General features: G+C 41.2%; 1 long non-coding RNA gene across 1 annotated transcript; it reads left to right on the top strand.

The window, feature by feature from the left end:
- Nucleotide 1: 1 nt before the first annotated feature.
- On the top strand, nucleotides 2-11,824 carry LOC140199791 (uncharacterized). The gene is made up of 3 exons (XR_011886493.1): nucleotides 2-214; nucleotides 7,359-7,457; nucleotides 11,782-11,824. It is a non-coding gene; the product is annotated as an uncharacterized lncRNA (long non-coding RNA).
- The last annotated feature ends 3,236 nt before the right edge of the window (nucleotides 11,825-15,060 follow it).

The following is a 15,060-nucleotide window of genomic DNA, read 5'->3' as shown; positions in this document are numbered from 1 at the left end:
AATGGGATAACTTCGCGCCACGTCGGCAAGTTGATATCAGATGCAGGCAGTTCGAGTACTTATCTCTTCAACTACTCACACCGGGCTTTTTTGTACCCGAACGGCTCACTCTCCCTCAGAAATATGCAGATAAACGATTCTGGGACATATTACTGCACTGTCACGGGTCAGAATGGAGAAGAGTTCACCCAGAAGACCGAAGTGAACGTGTTCAGTGAGTTTGTCCCGACAGTCGATGTGTGCTGTTAGACTCTTTAGATGATTAATAAACATAACTGTTTCATTATTTTAATAAAATAAAGCTATTGGGGGAAAAACAAAATACTAAAGCAGATGACGCTGGAAATGCCCAGCTAGTCAATTAGTATTTGTGGAGATAGAAACGCAGTTTAATGTTTCAGATTGGTGGCCTTTCATTGGAGAAGGGAATAATACACAAGTATTAGGGTCCAGAGAACAGATGGGGGGGGGGGGGAGTGGGGAGGACAGTACAAAGGATAGAGCAATCTGTGTTAAGGTGGAAGCTAGGAAAAGCGGAACGATGAACTGGCGGGAAGGACGCAGAGCAGCAGTGGCTGGAGTTTATGCGAGAAGTGAGGAAGGTGCAAGACAGGTATATTCCAAAAAAGAAGAAATTTTCGAATGGGAAAAGAATGCAACCGTGGCTGACAAGAGAAGTCAAAGCCAAAGTTAAAGCAAAGGAGAGGGCATACAAGGAGGCAAAAATTAGTGGGAAGACAGAGGATTGGGAAGTTTTTAAAAGCTTACAGAAGGAAACTAAGAAGGTCATTAAGAGGGAAAAGATTAACTATGAAAGGAAGCTAGCAAATAATATCAAAGAGGATACTAAAAGCTTTTTCAAGTATATAAAGAGTAAAAGACAGGTGAGAGTAGGTATAGGACTGATAGAAAATGATGCTGGAGAAATTGTAATGGGACATAAGGAGATGGCAGGGGAACTGAACGAGTATGTTGCATCAATCTTCACTGAGGAAGACATCAGCAGTATACTGGACACTCAAGGGTGGCAGGGAAGGGAAGTGTGCGCGGTCACAATTAGGACAGAGAAACTACTCAGGAAGCTGAATAGTCTAAGGGTAGATAAATCTCCCGAACCAGATGGAATGCACACTCATGTTCTGAAGGAAGTAGCTGTGGAGATTGCAGAGGCATTAGCAATGATCTTTCAAAAGTCAATAGATTCTGGCATGGTTCTGGAGGACCGGAAGATTGCAAATCTCACTCCGCTATTTAAGAAGGGGGCAAGGAAGCAAAAAGGAAATTATAGACCTGTTAGCTTGACATCGGTGGTTGGGAAGTTGTTGGAGCCGATTGTCAAGGATGAGGTTACAGAGTACCTGGAGGCATATGACAAGATAGGCAGAACTCACCATGGATTCCTTAAAGGAAAATCCTGCCAGACAAACCTATTACAATTTCTTGAGGAAATTACCAGTAGGCTAGACAAGGGAGGTGCAGTAGATGTTGTATATTTGGATTTTCAGAAGGCCTTTGACAAGGTGCCACACATGAGGCTACTTAATAAGATAAGAGCCCATGGAATTACGGGAAAGTTACATATGTGGATAGAACATTGGCTGATTGGCAGGAAACAGAGAGTGGGAATAAAGGGATCCTATTCTGGTTGCCTGCTGGTTACCAGTGGTGGTCCACAGGGGTCTGTGTTGGGGCCGCTTCTTTTTACATTGTACATCAACAATTTGGATTACGGAATAGATGGCTTTGTGGCTAAGTTTGCTGATGATACGAAGATAGGTGGAGGGACCGGTAGTGCTGAGGAAACAGATAGTCTGCAGAGAGACTTGGATAGATTGGAAGATCGGGCAAAGAAGTGGCAAATGAAATACAATGTTGGAAAGTGTATGGTTATGCACTTTGGCAGAAGAAATAAACGGGCAGACTATTTTTTAAATGGGGAGAGAATTCAAAGTTCTGAGATGCAACGGGACTTGGGAGTCCTCATACAGGATACCCTTAAGGTTAACCTCCAGGTTGAGTCGGTGGTGAAGAAGGTGAATGCAATCTTGGCATTCATTTCTAGAGGAATAGAGTATAGGAGCAGGGATGTGATATTGAGGCTCTATAAGGCGCTGGTGAGACCTCACTTGGAGTATTGTGGGCAGTTTTCGTCTCCTTATAGAAACATAGAAACATAGAAAATAGGTGCAGGAGTAGGCCATTCGGCCCTTCGAGCCTGCACCGCCATTCAGTATGATCATGGTTGATAATCCATCTCAGAACCCTGTACCAGCCTTCCCTCCATACCCGCTGATCCCTTTAGCCACTAACAGCAGCAGCATGATTGCAGAGATGGACTCTGTTTTTTGGAGGATTTAAGAAAAGATGTGCTAACACTGGAGAGGGTACAGAGAAGATTCACTAGAATGATTCTGGGAATGAGAGGGTTAACATATGAGGAACGTTTGTCCGCTCTTGGACTGTATTCCTTGGAGTTTAGAAGAATGAGGGGAGGCCTCATCGAAACATTTCGAATGTTGAAAGGCATGGACAGAGTGGATGTGGCAAAGTTGTTTCCCGTGATGGGGGAGTCTAGTACGAGAGGGCATGACTTAAGGATTGAAGGGTGCCCATTCAGAACAGAATTGCGAAGAAATTTTTTTAGCCAGAGGGTGGTGAATCTATGGAATTTTTTGCCACGGGCGGCAGTGGAGGCCAAGTCATTGGGTGTATTTAAGGCAGAGATTGATAGGTATCTGAGTAGCCAGGGCATCAAAGGTTATGGTGAGAAGGTGGGGGAGTGGGACTAAATGGGAGAATAGATCAGTTCATGATAAAATGGTGGAGCAGACTCGATGGGCCGAATGGCCAACTTCTGCTCCTTTGTCTTATGGTCTTGGTCTTATGATAGTGGCGCTAGGTTAAAGGTGGTGGTAAAGATTCGTGACAAACTGAAGGGGTATTGGGGAGCACACAAGATCAAGAAAACTAGTTGAATCTGACATCAGAGCTGCACATTTGAAATGTCAGATTACCTGTGTTGTAACGCTTTGATTTGCTGGGGGGGGGGGTGTGGGGGGACAGTTGTAAGAAGTATGCAAAGGTACCAACACTTAAGCAAAGAGGCAAGAAGATGACAGCTAAATAAACAATGTGAAGTTGTTCACTTCAGCGTGAAAAATAGACAAGCAATGTTTTGACCAGTGAGAAATTAGCAGGTGTTGGTGCATAAAGGGATCTGGACATGATGGCACATGAGCAGCAGAGAGAGTCCCTGCTGTGCAGAAGGCACATGGTAAGCTGGTATTTGTTGCAAGGGAAATTGAATATAAAATTGCAAAAGCCTTGCTACAATTGTACAAGCTGCATCTGTTTTGCTGGGAGTTTAGGTCTCCATTGATAAGAGAGGATATACCTGCTTTGGAATCAAAATAAAGCTAGATTGCTCACTGGGATGAACAGTTTCTTCAATAAGGGGAAGGGGTACAAGATGTCAGGTGATAGGTGAGGGGAAGATAGGTGGCTGGGGGGGGAGGGGGAATGAATTAAGAAGTTGGGAGGGGATAAGTGGAAGAGACAGGATCTCCCATTGGCTGCCCATTCAATTGGACTTCCCACTTCTGATCAATCATGTCTGTCCATGGCCTTCTCTGCTGCCACAATGAAGCTACTCTCAGGTAAGAGGGACAACACCTCATATTCTGCCTGGGTAGCCTCCAAACTGATGGCATGAACATTGATTTCTCTAATTTCCTGTAATTTCTCCACCCTTCCCACTTCTCTCCTTCCCTTTCCTCATTCTGATTCCCCATTTAGTTACCCTTTCTCCTCTTCTCCCATCCTACCTGCCCATCACAACATCTGATCTCCCTCTTCGATGGTCCACTGTTCTCTCCTATTAAATTCCTTCCTCTTTAGCCCGTTACCTCTTCCACCAATCACCTTCCAGCTTCTCACCCCTCTCAACCACGCACCCACTTTTCCCCTCACCTGGTCTCACCTATCACCTGACAGCCCATAATCCTTCATCTCCCCCACCTTCTTATTCTGGTGCATGCTCATTTCCGTTCGCATCCTGAAACGCTGACTATTCATTCTGTCATATCTGCTGCCTGACTTTCTGGGTTCAACCAACATTTTTGTGTGTTGCTTAAGATTCTTGGCATCTGCAGAATCTCTTGTATTTATGGTTTGCCCAACAAGGACACGGTGAGTAGGAAGGACCGCTGTCCCGGAGTTTAGAAGAATGAAAGGTGTCCTCATTGACCTGGGGGCAGGATAAGGATAAATTCTGAGAGGCTGTTTCCTTGGACCAGGAAGTCTAGAACTAAGGAGCATAGTCTCAGAATTTGTGCAACTTGACTAAACGCTGTTAGACTGCACTGCAGCACCATGTGCAGTTCTGGTTGCTACAGTATAAGAAGGATGTGGTTGCTTTGGAGAGAGCATGAAAGAAATTCACTAGGAAGCTGCCTAGGTCAAGAGGGCTTTGGTTATGTGGAACTATTTGATAGACTGGACCCATTTTTCTTGCAGAAATGATGCTGTGGAGATGATCTGATAAAGGAATACATTTACAAGAGACATGGATAGGATAGATAGTTAAGGTATCTTCCCCACAGTAGTAGACAATAATAAGAGGACATAGCTTTCAGGTGAGGGGAAGGGGTGTTAAAGGGGATTTGAGGAGGGCGTCTTTTTTGTTACAGCATGCAGATTTGGAAGGTGCTGCCAGGGAAAGTGGTGGAATCAGATATAATCACTACATTTAAGTGATATTTAGGCAGGTAATTAAATATGCAAGGCATCAAAAGATTCAAGGCTATTGTGCGCAAATGTGTTGACATGGAAAAATATCAGCATTGACATGAAAACCAGAGGGCTATTTCTGTGCTGTACATATCTATGCTGTGATAAGAGGTTAGCAACTTGGGTATGAGAAGTTATAAATCTTTGCAATACCCTCTTCAAAGGCTGTGGAAGCCCAGAACATATATCTAGTTAAAACTTGAGACTGAAGAATTTCTGGACGGTAATAGAATCAGGCAAGATGGGAAGTGGGCAGAATATGGGATGATATATGTGATCTGCCATGATTTTAAGGAGCAGCAGAGGAAACTCCTGATGTCACATAGAATATTCATTTTATTTCTTCTGTACTCATGCAGGTTAAAAGTAGACCCTCCTGGGAGCAGCGACATCAATATTTAGAGCATGCCTTCTGTACATTACCCTATGCTTTTGAACATCAAGCTTGTGCACATTGATTCGTCTATAAGTCTCAATAATTATTCCATTCTGAAATCATTATTTTAAATAATCTTTCCTCAACACACCTTAGCTTGCATTTCATTTGTATTTCCTTTTCAAGTTGCTTTTTTCAAGACTATTTTTTGGGGGGTCTCAGTGGAATTAATTGGCCGAGGTGACACTCATAGTATTTTACTTTAGATTTGTTCCAGCATACAGTAATGTTCAGGTGCATTCCAGGACCAGCACTACAACTGAAAGGGTTTGTGTCAGATATGATCCCTATTCTCAGGCTGACCTGGAGCCCCCCTGACTCAGCACTGGGTGCTACTGCAGAGTAGCACGTCACTTGCACTGACCAGTGCAGTCAGTACTTTTGTGTGTGTCGCACATGAATAATAAAAAGTGCTGATCCATGGGTAAAACATGCCTTGTACTTCTCTTTTATGAAATTCCAAATAACGTAAAGTATAATCCAAAACATGCCTGGCCTGCTTGAATGACTTCCTTCGCGGTTGGCCTGTGTGCATCAACTGTCACATCTGATAGGATTAGTCCCTGGGAAACAGGTAGTGTAGCCCACCGATGAGTCACACCAAGCTCCAAACCTGACTCATCTTCCTAACCATATCTTGCAGGGCTTTGCAAGTTTTCTCATTAGTGTTTCCCACCCCGTCATGCAGAGTTTCTCCACTGTTCTGGAGCAGGTAGCAAAGATGCGGGATAATAACTAATCATGCTCAACATACAACCACGTCCTAATTAGAACACAGAAAAAGGGCTTTCACACAATGTTGCGCTAAACTAATTAAGCTAAAGTTACTGAATTAAACTAATCTCTTCTTTTCTGCTCATGATCCATGTCCCTCTTTTCTCTGCCTCTACCATCACTCTGGGCAGCATTTTCCAGCAACCCGCCACCCTGGATAACGATAAACTTCCCTGCTCATAGATTCATAGAGCACTCCAGCACAGAAATAGACTCTTTGGCATATCTAGTCCATGCCGAACTATTACTTTGCTGAGTCGTATCAGCCTAGATCATTGCCCTCGATACCCCTCCCATCCAAGTACCTATCCAAAGTACTCTTAAATGTTGAAATCAAACTCACGTCCACCAATTCCACTGGCAGCTTATTCCACACTGTCACTACCCTCTGAGTGTAGGAGCTCCCCCTCATGTTCTCTTTAAACATTTCACCTTTCACCTTTAACCCATTACCTCAAATTCTAGTCTCACCCAGCTGCACCCAAGCACACCCAATCTGCTTTCAGTTACCCTATCTATACCCCTCAAAATTTTGCATATCTGTATCAAATCTCTTCTCATTCTTTTACACCCTAGGGAATAAAGTTCTAACCTATTCAACCTTTCCTTATAACTGAGGTCCTCAAGTCCTGGCAACAGCTTTCTAAATTTTCTCTGCACTCTTTCGATCTTTCCTGTAGGTAGGTGACCAATACTGCACACAATACTCCAAACTGGGCCTCACCAATGTCTTATACAACTTCAACATAACATCCCATCTCCTGTACTCAACAATCTGATTTATGAAAGTCAACATGCCAAGAAATTTCTTTATGACCCTATCTACCCTATTTTCAAAGAATTATGGATCAGTATTCCCAGACCCCTTTGTTCTACCGCACTCCTCAGTGCCCTACCACCCACTGTGGTACCCTGGTCCTACCCTGATTTTTCTTCCCAAATTACCTCACACTTGTCTAATTTAAATTCCATCTACCATTTTTCCCACCTTCCCTGGAAGAGTGCCCGATGATTCAAAAATCTGAAGCCCTCCCTCCTGCATCATCTCCAGTGATCATCCTATTTCTGACCTCACTAGCACATGGCATGGATAGCAATCCTGAGATCACAACTCTTGAAGTCCTACCATTTCACTCAGCACATAACTCCCTGAATCACTTTACAGGACCTCATCACCCTTCCTACCTATGTCATTGGTATTGAAGTGGACCACAACGTCCGGCTGCTCACTGTCTCACTTAAGAATGTGACAATGAGCACACCTCCTTTGAATTTTCACACAGTCACCTTAAAATGCAATTCCTGAAAATCTACATGAATAATATGATGCCTATCCATGTTTCTCATTAACTTCTCAAAGGAGGTGTTGGTTTTGGGGGAATGAAGACAGAAGATAAAGAATGGAGCACAGAAGCAAAGTTCAACCTAAGCCAGCATCTCAAGAACAATGGGACCAAAGGTAAGAATGATAGGTTTCAACGAGATCCTCATTCATTCTACAGAACTCTACTGAGTAAAGGCCCAGAGCCATCAAGCACTCCTCATATGATAAGCCCAGAATCATTTTGTGAACTTTCTTTAAACCCTCTCCAATGTCAGCACATCTTTTCTTAGATAATGGGCCCAAAACTGCTCACAATACTCCAAGTCAAGCCTCAACAGTCCTTTATAAAACCTCAACATTACATCCTCACTTTTATATTCTAGTCCTCTTAAAGTGAATGCTAACATTCCATATGCCTTCCTCACCACTGACTCAATCTGCAGGTTTGATCTTCCTAATCTTTAGGGAATCTTGCATGAAAACTCCCAAGTCCCTTTGCACCTCAGATGCCAAAGTGCACGGCAGTACACTCCATCTGCCACTTCTTTGCCCATTCTCCTAATCTAAGTCCTTCTGTAGTCTCTCTGCTTCCTCAATTCTAACTGTCCCTCCACCTATCTTTCTATTGTCCACAAACTTGGCCACCAAGCCATCAATTCCATCACCCAAACCATGGACATATAATGCGAAAAGAAGTGGTCCCAACACTGTGGAATACCTCTAGTCACTATCAGCCATCCAGAAAAGGTTCCCTTTATTCTCAAACTTTGCCTCCTGCCCATCAGCCAATGTTCTGTTCATGCTAGTATCTTTCCTATAATGCCAGAGGTTTTTAACTTGTTAAGCATCCTCTTGTGTTGCATTTTGTCAAAGGGCTTCTGAAAATCCAGGTCCACAACATCCTTTGTCTATCCTGCTTGTTATTTCTTCAAAGAATTTAGATGGATTTTTCAGGCAATATTTTCTCTTAGGAAACCATGCTGACTTCAGCCTATTTTAGTATGTGCTTTCATATACCCTGAAACCACATCCTTAACAATAGACTCCAATAACTTTCCAGCCACTGAGATCAGACTAACTGGACTATAATTTCCTTTCTTCTGCCTCTCTCCCTTCTTGAAGAGTGGAATGACAATTGTAATTTTCCAGTCCTCTGGAACCATGCCAGAATTTAGAGATTCTTGAAAGATTATTACTAATGCCTTCATGTTCTCTTTAGCCTCGTCTTCTGAACCCTGGGATGTAGACCATCTGGTCCAAAAGACTTACCAAATTTCAGAACTTCCAGTTTCCCAAGCACCTTCTTCCTAGTAATGGCAACTTCACTCACCTCTGCCTCCCCGACACTCTCGCACTTCCAGCATACTGCTTGTGTCTTCAAAAGAGAAGACTGATGCAAAATACTTATTCAGTTTATCTTTAATTTCCTTCTCCTCCTTTACTACCTCTCCAGCATAATTTTCCAGAAGTTGATAACTACTCTCACCTCTCTTTTACACTTTATCTACTGTATCTGAAGAAGCCTTTGGCTTCCCCTTTAATTTTGTTGGCTAGCTTGCCATTGTATTTCATCTCTACCTTCTTTATGACTTTCTTAGCTGCCTTCTGTTGTTTTTAAAGGTTTCCCAATCCTCAAACTTCTGACTAATTTTTGCTCTATGTCATGCTCTCTCTTTGGCTTTTATGATAGCTTTGACTTCTCTTGTCGGCCATGGATGCATCATTGTGCCTACAGAATACTTCTTTCTTTGGGATGTATCCATCTTGTGCCTTTTGAATTGCTCCTAGAAATTCCAGCCATTGCTGCTCTGCCATCATCCCTGTTAGTGTTCCCTTCCAATCAATTTTGGCCAGCTCCTCTCACATGCCTTTGTAATTCCCTTTACTCCACTTTAATTCTGATACATCTGACTTTTGCTTCTCCTTCTTAAATTGCAGGGTGAATTCTATCATATTATGATCACTGTCTCCTAAGGGTTCCTTTACCTTAAGCACTCTAATGAATTCTGGTTCATAGCACAATGCCCAATCCAGAACAGCTGGTCCCCTAGTGGGATGAACCATGAGCTGCTCTGAAAAGCCGCCTTGTAGGCATTCGACAAGTCACCCCTCTTAGGATCCAGCATCGACCTGATATCTTCAATTTACCTGCATATTGAAATCCCCCATGACTATTGTAACATTGCCCTTTTGACATGCATTTTCTATCTCCCATTGTAACTTGTAGACCACATATTTGCTACTGTTTGGTTGTCTGTGTATAACTTCCATCAGGTTCTGTTTACCTTTGCAGATTCTTAACTCTACTCACAATGATTCTACACTTTCTGATCCTATGTCACTTCTTCCTAACGATTTGATTTCTATTTTTTTAATCATCTGAGCCACACCACCCCCTCTGCCTACCTGTCTATCCTTTCAATACATTGTGTATTCTTGGACTTTAAGCTCCCAGCTATAATCTTCTTTCAGCCACAATTCAGTAATGCCCACAATGTCATACACTTCAATCTAAAACTGTGCTGGAAGTTCATCTACCTTATTCTGTATACAGCATGCATTCAAATATAACACCTTCAGTCCTGTATTCAACACCCTTCTTGATTTTGTCACATTTTTACATTGCAACTCATTCCATCTATTGCAATTTTGCCCTATCATCAGCCTGTCCTACCGAGCAGTCTCACTACATACCGCCTCTGTTAGTAAACCAACCACCCCATCCTCAGCCCTATTACCCTGGTTCCTATCCCCTGTCAAATTAGTTTAAATCCTCCTGGAAGGACATTGATCCCCCTCAGGTTCAGGTGTAACCCATCCCTTTTGACAGCTTATACCTTCCCAATGACCCAGAAATCTGAACCTCTGCCTCTGCACTAATTCCTCAGCCACACATTCATCTGCCAAATCGTCCTATTATTACCCTCACTGGTGCATGACACAGGCAGCAATTCAGAGATTACTGCCCAGGAGGTCCTGCTTTCTACCTAGCTCTGTAAAATCTCTCTTCATCTTCAACTGGGAGAGGAATTTGGAGAGATATTGTGGGTATTCTACCACACCTGTGCGATGCTCCATGCTATTGTGTTAGAGTAGAACTCCAATAACCTGCTGTTTCCCACACTTCCTTTAAATTTACCCAGGGACCCATTTCCCATGATTCCTTTAAATCTACCAGTATCCTATCTCCTGTGCTCCCTTTGAACTACCACTCAGTTTCCCATGCTCCCTAGAAACTCAAAAACTCACTGGAAAATTTATTATACTACCATGTAACAGCTAAACAATGTGAATAAAGTATATTGGGTGTCAATGGGAATGTCAATCAGGTCTCTGAACAGTCCACAAACTCATGAACACAAAGTTATTCCCCTTTTTCACCTACCTGGGCAGCATACTCTCTCGCGCAGTGAACATAGACGCTGAGGTCAACAACAGGATTGCCAAAGCCAGCACCACCTTTGGGAGACTCCGTGAGAATGTCTGGGAGCGGAGAGGACTCAGCCTTACCATCAAGCTGAAGGTCTACTGTGCAGTGGTCCTTACCACCTCCTTTACGCCAGCGAGACCTGGACTGTCTACAGCAGACACGCCAAACAGCTCAACCACTTTCACCTGAGCTGTCTCCGCAGACTCCTCCACATCGGGTGGCAGGACAAAGTCCCCGACACAGAAATCCTGGAACGAGCTGGGCTCTGCAGCATCTACACCCTCCTGCTGAAAGCCCAAGCCAGGTGGGCTGGACATGTGGTCAGAATGCCAGACAGCCGATTGCCTAAGCAGCTGCTGTACGGAGAACTGTGTCAGGGCAAGCGCTCAGTCGGGGGGCAGATGAAACGTTACAAAGACTGCCTGAAAGCGTCCCTCAAAGGCCTGGGTGTTGACATCAACACGTGGGAGACGCCTGCCCTCGACCGTCCAGCTTGGCGCAGCAAGATCACCACAACAGCCCGTGCAGCTGAAGTCAGGCGCATCAGCGAGGCGCAACGAAAGTGTGCTGTGCGCAAGGCCCGAGCAGTTCCACTGCCACGACAGCACCCACCCACTTGTGTCTCACATGTGGGCGAGCCTTCAGGGCCCGGATTGGCCTCATCAGTCACCTCCGGACCCACAGCCACCAATCTCCCAATTGACTTTGAAGCCATGGTCATCTTCGACTACGAAGGACGAACAACAACATTCCCCTTTTGAACTAGTTATTTGTTTTACTTTTTATTGCAACTTATTGTAACTTTTTAATGTCTTGCATGGTACTGCTGCCACAAACAATAAATTTCACAACATGCATCAGTGTTTCTGATTTTGATCTAACTTCCAATAGTCCAGAAAGTCTGTCAATCCAATGCAACCAAAATTGAGAGTGTCAGATTGCCAGCGCTGTACTTAATCTCTTGAATGAGCTTTTTATTGATACAATGTATTTTAATCAAAATCTTTCATCAATTATCTTCTTTCATAGGTCGCACTTCGGCAAATTGTACTTTCATCGGCATACTTGCTGGAATGGCAATAGGACTGCTGATCATCATTTTAGCATGGGCTGTTGTCAAGTGTTGTAAGACAAGGTCAAGCAGGCAAGGTAAAATAAGAAAAGCTACGTTGCTCTGTTATTAAGAGAAAGATTGATTCTATACTAAATACAAACTAGAGATTCAGCAATACATAGATAATAAAGGATCAATTACATCCAAATTTAAAAAATAAAACAGAAATGCAAAAAAATTGATATCAGTGAAACACATTCTGGTGGTAGATTTCTATAAACGTTCATCAAGTTCACTAATGTCCTTCATTGAAATTAACCTGTTATTCATATCTGGTCTGTAAGAATTCCAGGGTAGGCCCTTAACTGGCCCTTGAATGAATGAATGGATGAATGAATTTTATTTCAGTCAGTACAAATATAACAAAAAGCATCATTTTCAACAATGATTTCACAGGACAAAATTACAACAAAAAAACATAGATATTCTTTAAAACAGACCGAAAGGTTTCGGGTGTAGGCTGAAGCTACAGCTTTTTACGCCTACCCCTCTTACTTATACAACAACTTAATTGGCGTCAATTATCACATCAAAACAAAAATATTCATAATCTTTTAACACAAAATCCAATTCCAAGTATCATTTATTTACATTACTCCCATTCATTTTAAATCATGTATTTTATATTTGTTCATTTAATTATTTTAAAATAATTTTTTAAACTTGTTAAGTGTGGTGCATGTTTTTAAATTCTCACTGAAACTGTTCCATAGATTCACCCCTCTGACTGAAAAACAATGATTTTTTACATTTGTTCTTATCCTTTGTTTTTGAAATATACATGTTCCTCTCAAATCATGTTGACTTTCTCTCATTTTAAACAACCTTTGGATACATTGTGGTAGCTGTCCATTTTTTTATACATAATTTGTATTATTTTAAAATCTACAAAATCTCTGAATGTTAAAGTGTTTATTTGAATAAGTAGTGGATTAGTTGGCTCATAATACCTTGTCTTATTTACAATTCATAAGACTTTCTTTTGGAGTAGAAAAATTGAGTTTGTATTTATTTTTTTTGTATTTATTTTTTATGTATTTCCCCATACCTCTACACAATAAGTCATGTATGGGACTATAAGTGAACAGTATAATGTATACAAAGATTCCTGATTTAAGAAATCTTGCACTTTGTACAGTATTGCATTAGATTCTGACATTTTTGCTTTGGCATAATTTATATGTGGTTTCCAGATTAATTTATTATCTATTACCACTCCTAAATATTTTGTTTCAGATACCTTATCAATTTCAACATAATTTATTCTAAGTTTACTATATGAGTTTGGTACACGGTTTCCAAATATTATGAATTTAGTTTTACTTCAGTGACCCTTGAAGTGAACTGGCAAGGCAGTGCATCTAACAGATGATAAATAGTCGAGGAGAAAAGCCCAGTTCCATTATCTTGTAAGAATTAATAACAACTACACTCTGATGTTCAAATTTTGAGTTAAGTTAAATAAATGATCTGCAAATTAGTAATATAATTTCTGCCTTAATATAACCAGTTCAACCCTAAGACCACACTTTGCACTTTATTCCCAAGCAGTCGGTTATAATTAGTTTGATGATGTACCAACGAAAATTTTTATTTACTTAGAGAAACAGCACAGTAAACAGGCCCTTCCAGCCCAACAGGCCAAACCACCCAATTACACCCACGTGACCAATTAACCTTCTAACCTGTAGGTCTTTGGAATGTGGGAGGAAACTGGAGCACTCAGAGGAAACCCACATGGTCACAGGGAGAATGTTGAAACTCCTTACAGACAGCGGTGGGAATTGAACCCACGTTGCTGGTGGTGCAATAGCATTACAGTAACCTCAACACTACTGTGCTGCCATGAAAGGCGGTTTCCTGATATGGTCTAAACGTGAATAATTGGGTCATGAGATTTTTTTTTACTATTCTCCTAACATGGGTGGAAAATTTTTGGAAAAGTCCCCAGGAGATAACATCTCAATGTTTAAAAGAAACAAATATGCTTCTACTTAGCATTCTCTGCTTTCTCTGTGTCAATTTTTGGGTCTTAATAACAATTATATGATAAAAGTGCTAAATAGAAGCATATTTTTTTCTTTTAAACATCGAGATGTTATCTCCCGGGGACTTTTCCACAAATTTTCCTCCTATGTTAGGAGAACAGTAAATAAGGTGGAAGAAGTGACATTAAAACAATAAATGCATTAGATTGAAATAAATTATGTTTAAATTATATTTAACTGTTATAACTGTTTAACTGTTAGCAAAATCATTTTGATGATGGACAGGTGTGATTGCATTGGGATGACTGAACAGTGCTGTCTTTAAAATCAAGGATCAAATAAATGCTAATGCTAGAAATGAAAGCAAAAAAATGATGATAACAATCAACTCTTCAGGTTTTAATGAAGTGTCTTTAACCTGTAATAGTAATACTGTTTTTCTTTTCCAAGTGCGGCCTGACCTACTTACTGTTTCCTGCATTGTCTTTTTTCATTTCCACTTTAGTAGATGTGTGAGAATGTCATTGTTGGTTGTGTCTACCCAATATCACTTCATTGAGAATCCAGCAAAATTTTAACATATCCCAATAACCATTAAAGACAACTGGAGATGCTAGTGACTTTGAAAACTGAAGCAAAAGTTTCTAATTTTGATTCTGCAAAATTTTATATTATTAGCAAGTACATCAGTAATGAATTAGTAGTAATAGTCACTTCAGTTTATTGATAATATGATTGGTTGTTGTGTAATATTGGAAAATATAGAGCACATCATAGATTTCAACCACAGACATCGCTTGGGCGGAAAAACCACAAGGCCGTTCAACGTTTATTTTAACGTGATATTCTTTACATTGCTGTGCAGATATGAAGGTCTAGCAATGACCCCACATCTATACACAGGAATGGACTACAAAGGATGGCGTGCAATACAAAAGTCAATTCTGTGAATGATTCATACAGAGAGTATGAAATAACTCATTCTATCAATTTCTGAACAAGTAAATGTCATAAAGAAAATTTAGGCAACACTGGTATGTGAACCAGTATCAGTGCTAAAGATAAAACCATTTCCTTTGAATAAATACAGCTTAAATTATGTACATTCTTGGCACTCCTACTAACCTAATATAATGTAAACAATATATTTACTTCAAGAAACATAGCATTTCAGGAACACCTTTATAAACTACACAAACACAGTCA

The sequence above is a fragment of the Mobula birostris genome, chromosome 6 (genome assembly GCF_030028105.1).
Source record: "Mobula birostris isolate sMobBir1 chromosome 6, sMobBir1.hap1, whole genome shotgun sequence".
Taxonomy (NCBI): domain Eukaryota; kingdom Metazoa; phylum Chordata; class Chondrichthyes; order Myliobatiformes; family Myliobatidae; genus Mobula; species Mobula birostris.
This window is presented reverse-complemented; position numbering and strand designations above follow the sequence as displayed.